Source organism: Acipenser ruthenus, chromosome 10, assembly GCF_902713425.1.
Source record: "Acipenser ruthenus chromosome 10, fAciRut3.2 maternal haplotype, whole genome shotgun sequence".
In the NCBI taxonomy this organism is placed as follows: Eukaryota; Metazoa; Chordata; class Actinopteri; order Acipenseriformes; family Acipenseridae; genus Acipenser; species Acipenser ruthenus.
The window spans coordinates 22,356,772-22,370,441 of NC_081198.1; the positions used below are offsets into that span (position 1 = coordinate 22,356,772).

A 13,670-nucleotide genomic window follows, 5' to 3' on the forward strand; every position below is an offset into this window, starting at 1 on the left:
TCTGGGCAGTTGAAGGAACTATTACTTTAGTCCCTGAGGAGATGGTCGCCTCGCAAGAGGGACCCCCTCCCCAGGTGAACGGTGTCCTTCCCTGGCGGAGTAGGGGGCGCTGCTTGGCACCGAGACCACGTAGGAAGAATCGTGGCTGTGACACCTCCTCGGGGTCCGGGGCCGCCCTCTGCTCCTCCCAGATGGCGCCCTCTGCTGGGCGCCTGCTGCTCTCTCGGTCTGGATCTCGATTACAATCAAGGGCTGGGGATGAGGTCGTCTAGGTCATCAAAGGGTCCTCAAAGGTCGTCTGGATGGTAGGTCCTCCTTCTCTCTAACTCCAGGAACGTCTGGAAAAGCCGGAACCGCCTGAAAAAGAAAAAAACGGGAACCGCCTGAAAAAGAAAAAACTACTCTCAACAGTCAACAAAATCTTGAAAGACCCTCGGCCTGGATTGGGCAAGCCAAAACCAGACTGAGCATTAGTCTTCCAAAAAGTTGCCGAGCTGAAGAAAGCCAGTCAAAAATAAAAAAAAATTCTGTTCCTCCTCACCCGAACAAACCTCTCACAGACCCTCGGAGGGAGCGGGCAATGCCACTACCCTCTAAGCCTTAGTCTTAGAAAGATTTATTCGAACTGAAGAGAAGCCAGAGTATATGGCTGGCTAAGAAGGACCTGGCATAGGGACATGTTCCACCACACTTGTCTGGTTAGCTGCATGCTCCCAGGAAACAAACTGCTGCTGTCTACATCATCATCACATGTGAATAAAAGAAAGAAAGACAGCAAGAAAGAAAGAAAGAGAGAAAGAAAAAAAAAGAAGTAAAACGGCGGGAAAACTTGCATCAACACTGGCACTCTCCCTCCAGCAGGGGTAGACAAAATGCTCACAGGAGAGATCCAGATCTGACTTTGACCAACGTTAGAGAAAGGTGTGCACCGTTCCCGGAGGTACTGCAATACCGGGCCGATGCGTGGAGTGGACGGAGCAAGCCCCTGTTCCATCTCCCGATTCCAAAAATCAATTTAATATATGGTCCCCTGATAGGGGACGTATCAGATATTAAACTGATAAGAACAGATACTACACTTGATCTTAGCCAAAAGGCCGAGAAGCGATGGCGACTTGGCCCTTGCCCGGGGCCCCCCAGCCCGGACGGCACAGGGGGATTCAAAGGTGGGTGCAAAATTTCAAGCACAAGCAGACCCCAAAAAAACGGGCTGCTGCTTCCAGAGGGGAAATGTGCAATTTAAGCAGGAGAAAACAAAACAAAGCAAAAACACACACATAACACCAAAAACAAAACATAAACTGGCGGAGTGCGTCTTACAAATAGTCATGCCAAGCTGCTATGCTGTGCAAGGTGCCTTGGGTAACTACAACTGTGCCTCGCTGGCTGGCTGGCTTGCTAAGAAGGTCCTGGCATAGGGACATGCTCCACCACACTTGTCTGGTTAGCTGCATGCTCCCAGGAAACAACCTGCTGCTGTCTACATCATCACCACATGTGAATAAAAGAAAGAAAGACAGCAAGAAAGAAAGAGAGAAAGAAAGAGAGAAAGAGAGAAAGAAAGAGAGAAAGAAAGAAAGAGAGAAAGAAAAAAAAAGAAGTAAAACGGCGGGAAAACTTGCATCAACACTGGCACTCTCCCTCCAGCAGGGGTAGACAAAATGCTCACAGGAGAGATCCAGATCTGACTTTGACCAACGTTAGAGAAAGGTGTGCACCGTTCCCGGAGGTACTGCAATACCGGGCCGATGCGTGGAGTGGACGGAGCAAGCCCCTGTTCCATCTCCCGATTCCAAAAATCAATTTAATATATGGTCCCCTGATAGGGGACGTATCAGATATTAATACTCTTTTATTGAGATTTTACATTTTTTACATTTACACCCATTCGTTTTTTTCATTCATTTTACATTTCTTTTAAAGATGACATTCATGCATACAGACATACATTTTGTTTTAAAAGCATTTAAAATACATTTAAAAACACCAAGACAATTGTGCTTTGTACATGGTTAAAACAGACACAGATTAAAATCAACATGAAAAAAACCTGTGCTGCTTTAAAAGTGACTTGAAAAAAAGAACCATCTATAAAAAACCAGTGTTTGTGAGGGCCGGGGAGTGCTCTCTAAAAAAGTTCAAAAGTGAACATAAAACTAGATCTAAAACAGGGACAGGGGAAAAGGGACAGTGTATAGAACAGTGAGTTAAAATTCTAAAATTTTAAAACACTTAAAATGTAACTTTTAATAGTTTACATTAAAAATCTTAAAGATACATAAAACAAAACAAAACAAAATCAAATAAAACATTCAACGTAAATCAAATAAAAGTCAATAAAACTGAAACAAAAAGACTACATAAAACCAGGGCACCGTTGAAAAAACGGTCATGCCAGCTAAAAAGGGCGGAATGCTGGCATGACAAAATAAATAAAAGGCTTAGCGGTGCCCCGTAGTCCCGCTCCTAGGAGCTAGCGGTTCCAGTTTTTTCCTTTATTCCATCTTCACGTCCTGAAGTCCGGCGATCCTCCACTCCGCGCAGGCCTTGTCCTTCCCGAGGGTCCGGATGTCCAGAATTACAAAGTCCTTGATAAGAGTTTGTGCCCTTCTGGTCGTGGTGATAGTGTCTAGCTCCTGCTTGTGATAGACACAGACGTTACAGCCTTCCCACAGGATCTGCTTGACAACATTGATGACACGCCAAATGCACTTAGCTGTGCTGGTAGCGATTCCTCCCGCAGGCCCATAGAGCACAGTCTCAGCGGTCATCTTGGCCGTGTCAGCAAACCTGTTTAGGAAGACAGAGACAGAGAGCCAGACACTGCCAGCCACATCACACTCCCAGAAGATATGGGCTGGTGTTTCTCTCTTGCGGCACTTTGCATAGGGGCATGTTTCTACTTGGGCTAGTCCCCTCCTGAACATGAACGCTCGAGTGGGGAGTGCACTGTGGACGGTGTTCCATGCTATATCCTTCTGGACATTACTGAGGCAGCTGTGAGACACATTCTCCCAGATTTTTTGGCTTTGGGTGAGGGAGAAAGTAGCTACTTTTTCAATTTCCTGGGAACCGGCAAGATATTTAGTTACAGCCTTGTATTCCCAGGAGGCCAATTTTGCTTTATCTAAGCCCAATTTATATATAGTGTCCCTTAAGGTTCTATAATACAATGGGGGGTCCCAGGAGTACGGCACGGTGTTATCAATAGTGCAGAGGCCCAAGGCCCTGAGACAGGTGGCAAAATAGAAACGATTCATGTAACATACCTTCCTGTCCAGGGCCTGGATGTTCTTGATAGTTTGCGTGAGCCCCTGCACTCGGGTGAGCTGCACAACGTCCGGGACCCCCTTACCTCCCTTCTTGTCGGCTTTACTCAGGGTGGCTCGCTTTACCCTCTCCATCTTGCTGCCCCAGATAAAGCGGTGGATAATGCGGTCCACCACTTTTTTGGTGGTCCTGTCTGGGGGAAAGATTTTTCCTACATAAGAGAGGATGGGGAACAGTATAGACTTGGTTATTAATACTCTACCCGTCATTGTTAAGGATCTTGTGCTCCATCCGCCAATCTTTTTACGGACCTGGTTAATGGCCGCCGTCCAGCTCTGGGCCCCCGAGCTATTGTTCTCGAAAATGAGGCCCAGAATCTTGATTTTGTCCTTTTTGACAGGGTACATGTCCGACAGTTCCCTATCTACCTGCCAATTTTTAGACACGTAGACTTCGCTCTTGGACTTATTAATCACTGCCCCGGTCGCCGTGCAGTACTTCTCAAGGATATTACTAATCCGAGGTACCGACGATGTGTTGGTGCAAATGAGTGACACATCGTCCATATATGCTGTTGTTTTGACCTGGACCCCGTTGGATCCAGGCAGCTGGAAACCAGTTATATTGGTATCCCTACGAATTGCCTGCAGGAGGGGTTCAATGCACACGACATATAGCAGTGGGGATAGTGGGCAACCCTGTCTGACCCCTGACTGGATAGATATTTTACCAGTCAGGTGCCTGTTCACCAAGACTCGGGTACTAATGTTTGTATATATGGTTTTAACCCACTCCCTAAGTCCAGGAGCGAATTTCATCTGGTCCATCACTTTGTACATATATTCATGGCTTACCCTATCGAACGCCTTCTCCTGGTCAAGGTTGAACAGGCAGAGGGGATGGTTCCGTTCTCTAGAATAAGCCAGAATGTCCCTTGTTAACATTAAAATATCCGTGATGGACCTCCCTGGGACGCCACAAGCCTGGTCGGGGCCAATGACCAAAGGGAGGTGTACTTGTAGCCGGAGCATCAGAGCTTTGGCTAGTATCTTGTAATCCACGCAAAGGAGGCTGATTGGGCGCCAATTCCGTAGATCTTTAACTTCCCCTTTCTTATGAAGGAGAGTAATTACACTCTCCCGCATAGAAGGGCCCAACCGCTTCTCCCTGTAGACCGCTCTGTAGACCTCCGCTAAATGGACTTTTAGCATGTCCCAAAAAAGATGGTAATACTCACCCGGGATGCCATCTGGACCTGGCGTCTTACCGGTGTTCATGGTCTTAACCGCCTGGGTGAGCTCCTCCAGCGTGAGTTCTGGGTCCTTCTCCTCCTCCTCGTCGTCCCGCACTGAGTCAGGCTCCAACTGGCTCAGGAACCACTCTATCAGGGTGTCATCTGTAGCTTTGATGTTATATAGGTCCCTATAGAAGTTCTCTACCACTTTTTTCACTCCCTCACTATCCTCTACTATCCTCCCCCTGCTGTCGAGCATGGAGGACATCAAGTGCCGCTTCTCCCTCGTTTTCTGGAAGAAGAAGCGAGTACACTTTTCGTCTTCCTCCATTTTTTGCACTTTTGCATTGTGCATGACCTTTCGTTGTTCCTCCCTACAAAGCACTGAAAGATCTAGCTTGGTCTGGGCTATCTCGTCGCTTACAGGGAACCCCCGAAGCTGAAGCAGGCTCAGACGCTGGAGGGCAGCATTCAGGTGTTTATATTTGGCCCTCCTTTCTTTTGCTTTCCTCTTGCCTGCTGCTATGAAATAACCCTTAGTTCTGATTTTGACCATCTCCCACCACTCTATAGGGGAGTTGAATAGGTCACGCAAAGTGGTCCACTCAACAAGCCTGCTCTTATAGGCTGCAGCTATGGAGGGGTCATTGAGTAATGAGGTGTTTAATTTCCAGACCCCTGACCCCATCTGGGAGGTCTGAGGGACCTGCAATGTTACCTGCAGGAGCCTATGGTCAGAGAAGAAGACGGCCTGGGTGTCTACTGCCGTCTTCGTAAGGGAGCTGGTATGCAGGACGAGATCTATACGGGAGAAGGAGGTCCCAGATGAGCTCACCCAGGTAAAGGGAGGCACCAGGTCCTTACCTGCATCACACAGGGAGAAATCAGATATTACGGAGGACAAAACTCTACTAGAGCGGTCGTTGCGTGGCCTGCTCCGGTCTACGTCCCTCAGAGCACAATTGAAGTCACCTGACACGATGACGGGTACGTTCCCCAGCAGGAGTGGACGCAGCTGTGGAAAAAATTGAACTCTTTCGTTTTGGTTAGTGGGTGCGTAGACATTGACCAGTCTGAGGGGAGTTTTGTTGTATGTCACATCCACGCTCAGAATTCTACCAGGTTCTACCTCCCTGCTGCTGCGGGAGGTAATAAATGGGTTTTTAAACAGGATACCTACTCCGTCGGCTCTGGCTATGTTGGAGCCCGACCAGAAGGAGTCCCCCAGGGTCCAACTCTCCTTCAGGTCCCTATAATCAGGGCTCGACGAAATACCACACTCCTGCAGAAAGATGAGATCTGCTTTCAAGTTAGCTAGATAGTTTAGTACATCAAATCTTTTTTGTGTCTCCCTGATGCTCCTGACATTAACAGACACACATATCAGGGCCATCAGGGTAGCTAACAAGAAAAGGAGTCGCTGCGTCCACCCCATAGCGACTATGATTGGGAGGTCGGGACACTCTTCCTACTCTTAGCTCTACGCTTGCTTCGAGGGGGCTTGGGCTTATTTGCAACTCCCATCACCCCTGAGAAGGTACTCACTGCTGCCTCGTCCAAGAAGGCACCGTCTTTATATGCACAGTACGTGGAGTTGTTGGGGCTATTCAACTCCCCACAAGGTAAGTCTGGTGGAACTTGCTCAGGGCCCCTCGGAACGTGTGGGTCAGCTTTGTCCTGGGGGGGGTTATGACAGACAGCATTCTTTGGCTGTTACCGTCTGTTGAATTGGAGCTGTTAGCAGACTTCTGGCTTACCGCGTCCAGGGGTATTCCCATGTCCTCCAGTGCTGTATCTAGGAGGACCTCTAGGGGGCCCCTGGTTTTGCCCATACAAGGGAGGGGGTCAAGGATGCTTTGAAGGGAGGCCCTTCGCTTGAAGAGGGTCATTGCTACAGAGGTACTGCTGGTCAGGGAAGGTGTTGACCCCGACCTCTCCCTCGGTGCATTAGTGAACACCTCTTCTGCGAGGTGTGCTAGGGTTTGTGCCAACGACTGGGAAGGCTGGCTGGGGATGCCCTGGCTGGCTGCTACCTGCCCACTAGGCGGCAGTGTAGCCGTCCCACTCGCCTCCGTCTCTGCCTGCGAGGGCAAGACTGGGGACTTTGTGTGGACATTAGCTGGTTTTGGATCTATGGGGGCCACCTGCAACTTGCTGTCTTTGATCCTGATCTTCTTTCTTTTCCCCCCCCTCGTCTCTACCCTTTCTTTTCCCCACCCTCTGCTGGTTCTTCACTCCCTTCCCCTCCTTCTCACTCTCACTTTCACTGTCGCTTTCGCTTTCCTCCCCCACGGACTCAATCCTTATGGCGTCATAACGAGAGCCGAGGGGGAGTGCTGGCGCTGAGAGGGCCCTACTCAGGGGGGGGCCGCTGCTGGGTCCAGGCTCCCTCCCTGCCTCGTGTTCTGCATCAGAGGAGCTACTGGAGGAGCTAGTGGAGTGGCTGTTGTACTCTCTCTCTGGGCTGGGGGAAGGGGTCCTCGTAAAACGGGACATGTCTCGGGGGCGGGGGGGTGAGGGGGGTGCTGGTGATGATGGTGGTGCTGGAGTCTGGGTCTTGGATACTGTTGGTGGTGATGTGGACTGATCTTTGTTACTTGCTCCCTCTTCCTGCTCAGGCCTAGGCTTGTTCATGTTTGCCTTGCTGGCTCTGGCCATGTTGGCATAGGAAGAGGGGCAGTCCTTAAACAGGTGCCCCTTCTTTCCACACAAATTGCACTGCCTCTCTTCTCTGCAGTGGCTGGTCTCGTGGGGGGCGCCGCAGTTCCTGCACTTGACTACAGTACACGCGGCCGCCAGGTGTCCTAATTCCCCACATTTCCTGCAGAGTTTTGGCATCCCATTATAGAATACCAGCCCTCTGTTGGGCCCTAACACTATGGAGTTTGGAATGTGGCGGACGCCTCCAATGCCCGATGGATCAACATTAAGGCGTACCAGCCACTTTCTGGCTCCTGTCCAAACCCCATCTTCGTCTGTAATTTTCCTCCCTTCTGATGACACCCTCCCATAGCGGTTAAGCCATGTTGTAATATCATAGTCGCTAACAGCCTCATTGAAAAATTGGACAGTAACAACTTTCATTTCTCTGTCTGTCAGTGCATCCACACAAAATTCTTTGTATGGAGCGAGATATTTATTCTCCCCCCAAAAGGACCACATTTCTTGTAACTTTTGGGGGTTCCTAAAACTGACCTCAAACACTTCCTTAAGCCCTGGCAATTTCACCAAACAATTCAAGTCAGAAGGGGAAAAACCCATACCCCTCTGAAGAATGGTCCGGCTGAACTCCAGTCTCGTCAGTCCTGGTTCCGTTTCATCTTGCTTGTTTCTTGTGAAGCGCACCGCATTGTGCCTCCTGTTTTCCTGGGTTGGCCGGAACGCCATCCTTCAGCTGGCTCCTCCGATTGGGGTGGGAGAAGCCTCTGGACGTCCGGGTTGTCTCTCTCTACGGAAAAGAGACAACGTAAGCAGCAAATCTGGGCAGTTGAAGGAACTATTACTTTAGTCCCTGAGGAGATGGTCGCCTCGCAAGAGGGACCCCCTCCCCAGGTGAACGGTGTCCTTCCCTGGCGGAGTAGGGGGCGTTGCTTGGCACCGAGACCACGTAGGAAGAATCGTGGCTGTGACGCCTCCTCGGGGTCCGGGGCCGCCCTCTGCTCCTCCCAGATGGCGCCCTCTGCTGGGCGCCTGCTGCTCTCTCGGTCTGGATCTCGATTACAATCAAGGGCTGGGGATGAGGTCGTCTAGGTCATCAAAGGGTCCTCAAAGGTCGTCTGGATGGTAGGTCCTCCTTCTCTCTAACTCCAGGAACGTCTGGAAAAGCCGGAACCGCCTGAAAAAGAAAAAAACGGGAACCGCCTGAAAAAGAAAAAACTGCTCTCAACAGTCAACAAAATCTTGAAAGACCCTCGGCCTGGATTGGGCAAGCCAAAACCAGACTGAGCATTAGTCTTCCAAAAAGTTGCCGAGCTGAAGAAAGCCAGTCAAAAATAAAAAAATTCTGTTCCTCCTCACCCGAACAAACCTCTCACAGACCCTCGGAGGGAGCGGGCAATGCCACTACCCTCTAAGCCTTAGTCTTAGAAAGATTTATTCGAACTGTAGAGAAGCCAGAGTATATGGCTGGCTAAGAAGGACCTGGCATAGGGACATGTTCCACCACACTTGTCTGGTTAGCTGCATGCTCCCAGGAAACAAACTGCTGCTGTCTACATCATCACCACATGTGAATAAAAGAAAGAAAGACAGCAAGAAAGAAAGAGAGAAAGAAAGAGAAAGAAAGAAAGAGAAAAAGAAAAAAAAAGAAGTAAAGCGGCGGGAAAACTTGCATCAACACTGGCACTCTCCCTCCAGCAGGGGTAGACAAAATGCTCACAGGAGAGATCCAGATCTGACTTTGACCAACGTTAGAGAAAGGTGTGCACCGTTCCCGGAGGAACTACAATACCGGGCCGATGCGTGGAGTGGACGGAGCAAGCCCCTGTTCCATCTCCCGATTCCAAAAATCAATTTTATATATGGTCCCCTGATAGGGGACGTATCAGATATTAATACTCTTTTATTGAGATTTTACATTTTTTACATTTACACCCATTCGTTTTTTTCATTCATTTTACATTTCTTTTAAAGATGACATTCATGCATACAGACATACATTTTGTTTTAAAAGCATTTAAAATACATTTAAAAACACCAAGACAATTGTGCTTTGTACATGGTTAAAACACACAGATTAAAATCAACATGAAAAAAACCTGTGCTGTTTTAAAAGTGACTGGAAAAAAAGAACCATCTATAAAAAACCAGTGCTTGTGAGGGCCGGGGAGTGCTCTCTAAAAGGTTCAAAAGTGAACATAAAACTAGATCTAAAACAGGGACAGGGGAAAAGGGACAGTGTATAAAACAGTGAGTTAAAATTCTAAAATTTTAAAACACTTAAAATGTAACTTTTAATAGTTTACATTAAAAATCTTAAAGATACATAAAACAAAACAATACAAAATCAAATAAAACATTCAACGTAAATCAAATAAAAGTCCATAAAACTGAAACAAAAGACTACATAAAACCAGGGCACCGTTGAAAAACGGTCATGCCAGCTAAAAAGGGCGGAATGCTGGCATGACAAAATAAATAAAAGGCTTAGCGGTGCCCCGTAGTCCCGCTCCTAGGAGCTAGCGGTTCCAGTTTTTTCCTTTATTCCATCTTCACGTCCTGAAGTCCGGCGATCCTCCACTCCGCGCAGGCCTTGTCCTTCCCGAGGGTCCGGATGTCCAGAATTACAAAGTCCTTGATAAGAGTTTGTGCCCTTCTGGTCGTGGTGATAGTGTCTAGCTCCTGCTTGTGTTAGACACAGACGTTACGGCCTTCCCACAGGATCTGCTTGACAACATTGATGACACGCCAAACGCACTTAGCTGTGCTGGTAGTGATTCCTCCCGCAGGCCCATAGAGCACAGTCTCAGCGGTCATCTTGGCCGTGTCAGCAAACCTGTTTAGGAAGACAGAGACAGAGAGCCAGACACTGCCAGCCACATCACATTCCCAGAAGATATGGGCTGGTGTTTCTCTCTTGCGGCACTTTGCATAGGGGCATGTTTCTACTTGGGCTAGTCCCCTCCTGAACATGAATGCTCGAGTGGGGAGTGCACTGTGGACGGTGTTCCATGCTATATCCTTCTGGACATTACTGAGGCAGCTGTGAGACACATTCTCCCAGATTTTTGGGCTTTGGGTGAGGGAGAAAGTAGCTACTTTTTCAATTTCCTGGGAACCGGCAAGATATTTAGTTACAGCCTTGTATTCCCAGGAGGCCAATTTTGCTTTATCTAAGCCCAATTTATATATAGTGTCGCTTAAGGTTCTATAATACAATGGGGGGTCCCAGGAGTACGGCACGGTGTTATCAATAGTGCAGAGGCCCAAGGCCCTGAGACAGGTGGCAAAATAGAAACGATTCATGTAACATACCTTCCTGTCCAGGGCCTGGATGTTCTTGATAGTTTGCGTGAGCCCCTGCACTCGGGTGAGCTGCACAACGTCCGGGACCCCCTTACCTCCCTTCTTGTCGGCTTTACTCAGGGTGGCTCGTTTTACCCTCTCCATCTTGCTGCCCCAGATAAAGCGGTGGATAATGCGGTCCACCACTTTTTTGGTGGTCCTGTCTGGGGGAAAGATTTTTCCTACATAAGAGAGGATGGGGAACAGTATAGACTTGGTTATTAATACTCTACCCGTCATTGTTAAGGATCTTGTGCTCCATCCGCCAATCTTTTTACGGACCTGGTTAATGGCCGCCGTCCAGCTCTGGGCCCCCGAGCTATTGTTCTCGAAAATGAGGCCCAGAATCTTGATTTTGTCCTTTTTGACAGGGTACATGTCCGACAGTTCCCTATCTACCTGCCAATTTTTAGACACGTAGACTTCGCTCTTGGACTTATTAATCACTGCCCTGGTCGCCGTGCAGTACTTCCCAAGGATATTACTAATCCGAGGTACCGACGATGTGTTGGTGCAAATGAGTGACACATCGTCCATATATGCTGTTGTTTTGACCTGGACCCCGTTGGATCCAGGCAGCTGGAAACCAGTTATATTGGTATCCCTACGAATTGCCTGCAGGAGGGGTTCAATGCACACGACATATAGCAGTGGGGATAGTGGGCAACCCTGTCTGACCCCTGACTGGATAGATATTTTACCAGTCAGGTGCCTGTTCACCAAGACTCGGGTACTAATGTTTGTATAGATGGTTTTAAACCACCCCCTAAGTCCAGGAGCGAATTTCATCTGGTCCATCACTTTGTACATATATTCATGGCTTACCCTATCGAACGCCTTCTCCTGGTCAAGGTTGAACAGGCAGAGGGGATGGTTCCGTTCTCTAGAATAAGCCAGAATGTCCCTTGTTAACATTAAAATATCCGTGATGGACCTCCCTGGGACGCCACAAGCCTGGTCGGGGCCAATGACCAAAGGGAGGTGTACTTGTAGCCGGAGCATCAGAGCTTTGGCTAGTATCTTGTAATCCACGCAAAGGAGGCTGATTGGGCGCCAATTCCGTAGATCTTTAACTTCCCCTTTCTTATGAAGGAGAGTAATTACACTCTCCCGCATAGAAGGGCCCAACCGCTTCTCCCTGTAGACCGCTCTGTAGACCTCCGCTAAATGGACTTTTAGCGTGTCCCAAAAAAGATGGTAATACTCACCCGGGATGCCATCTGGACCTGGCGTCTTACCGGTGTTCATGGTCTTAACCGCCTGGGTGAGCTCCTCCAGCGTGAGTTCTGGGTCCTTCTCCTCCTCCTCCTCGTCCCGCACTGAGTCAGGCTCCAACTGGCTCAGGAACCACTCTATCAGGGTGTCATCTGTAGCTTTGATGTTATACAGGTCCCTATAGAAGTTCTCTACCACTTTTTTCACTCCCTCACTATCCTCTACTATCCTCCCCCTGCTGTCAAGCATGGAGGACATCAAGTGCCGCTTCTCCCTCGTTTTCTGGAAGAAGAAGCGAGTACACTTTTCGTCTTCCTCCATTTTTTGCACTTTTGCATTGTGCATGACCTTTCGTTGTTCCTCCCTACAAAGCACTGAAAGATCTAGCTTGGTCTGGGCTATCTCGTCGCTTACAGGGAACCCCCGAAGCTGAAGCAGGCTCAGACGCTGGAGGGCAGCATTCAGGTATTTATATTTGGCCCTCCTTTCTTTTGCTTTCCTCTTGCCTGCTGCTATGAAATAACCCTTAGTTCTCATTTTGACCATCTCCCACCACTCTATAGGGGAGTTGAATAGGTCACGCAAAGTGGTCCACTCAACAAGCCTGCTCTTATAGGCTGCAGCTATGGAGGGGTCATCGAGTAAGGAGGTGTTTAATTTCCAGACCCCTGACCCCATCTGGGAGGTCTGAGGGACCTGCAATGTTACCTGCAGGAGCCTATGGTCAGAGAAGAAGACGGCCTGGGTGTCTACTGCCGTCTTCGTAAGGGAGCTGGTATGCAGGACGAGATCTATACGGGAGAAGGAGGTCCCAGATGAGCTCACCCAGGTAAAGGGAGGCACCAGGTCCTTACCTGCATCACACAGGGAGAAATCAGATATTATGGAGGACAAAACTCTACTAGAGCGGTCGTTGCGTGGCCTGCTCCGGTCTACGTCCCTCAGAGCACAATTGAAGTCACCTGACACGATGACGGGTACGTTCCCCAGCAGGAGTGGACGCAGCTGTGGAAAAAATTGAACTCTTTCGTTTTGGTTAGTGGGTGCGTAGACATTGACCAGTCTGAGGGGAGTGTTGTTGTATGTCACATCCACGCTCAGAATTCTACCAGGTTCTACCTCCCTGCTGCTGCGGGAGGTAATAAATGGGTTTTTAAACAGGATACCTACTCCGTCGGCTCTGGCTATGTTGGAGCCCGACCAGAAGGAGTCCCCCAGGGTCCAACTCTCCTTCAGGTCCCTATAATCAGGGCTCGACGAAATACCACACTCCTGCAGAAAGATGAGATCTGCTTTCAAGTTAGCTAGATAGTTTAGTACATCAAATCTTTTTTGTGTCTCCCTGATGCTCCTGACATTAACAGACACACATATCAGGGCCATCAGGGTAGCTAACAAGAAAAGGAGTCGCTGCGTCCACCCCATAGCGACTATGATTGGGAGGTCGGGACACTCTTCCTACTCTTAGCTCTACGCTTGCTTCGAGGGGGCTTGGGCTTATTTGCAACTCCCATCACCCCTGAGAAGGTACTCACTGCTGCCTCGTCCAAGAAGGCACCGTCTTTATATGCACAGTACGTGGAGTTGTTGGGGCTATTCAACTCCCCACAAGGTAAGTCTGGTGGAACTTGCTCAGGGCCCCTCGGAACGTGTGGGTCAGCTTTGTCCTGGGGGGGGGTTATGACAGACAGCATTCTTTGGCTGTTACCGTCTGTTGAATTGGAGCTGTTAGCAGACTTCTGGCTTACCGCGTCCAGGGGTATTCCCATGTCCTCCAGTGCTGTATCTAGGAGGACCTCTAGGGGGCCCCTGGTTTTGCCCATACAAGGGAGGGGGTCAAGGATGCTTTGAAGGGAGGCCCTTCGCTTGAAGAGGGTCATTGCTACCGAGGTACTGCTGGTCAGGGAAGGTGTTGACCCCGACCTCTCCCTCGGTGCATTAGTGAACA

General features: G+C 49.1%; 1 non-coding gene and 2 pseudogenes across 1 annotated transcript; all 3 read right to left on the reverse strand.

Moving 5' to 3' along the window:
* Window positions 1–918: 918 nt before the first annotated feature.
* On the reverse strand, window positions 919–1,109 carry LOC131739051 (U2 spliceosomal RNA). Its single transcript, XR_009330219.1, has one exon. It is a non-coding gene; the product is annotated as a U2 spliceosomal RNA (small nuclear RNA).
* Window positions 1,110–1,707: 598 nt separating this feature from the next.
* LOC131738690 (U2 spliceosomal RNA) lies at window positions 1,708–1,862 on the reverse strand (annotated as a pseudogene).
* A 7,058-nt stretch (window positions 1,863–8,920) lies between these two features.
* On the reverse strand, window positions 8,921–9,075 carry LOC131738781 (U2 spliceosomal RNA; annotated as a pseudogene).
* Between the last annotated feature and the right edge of the window lie 4,595 nt (window positions 9,076–13,670).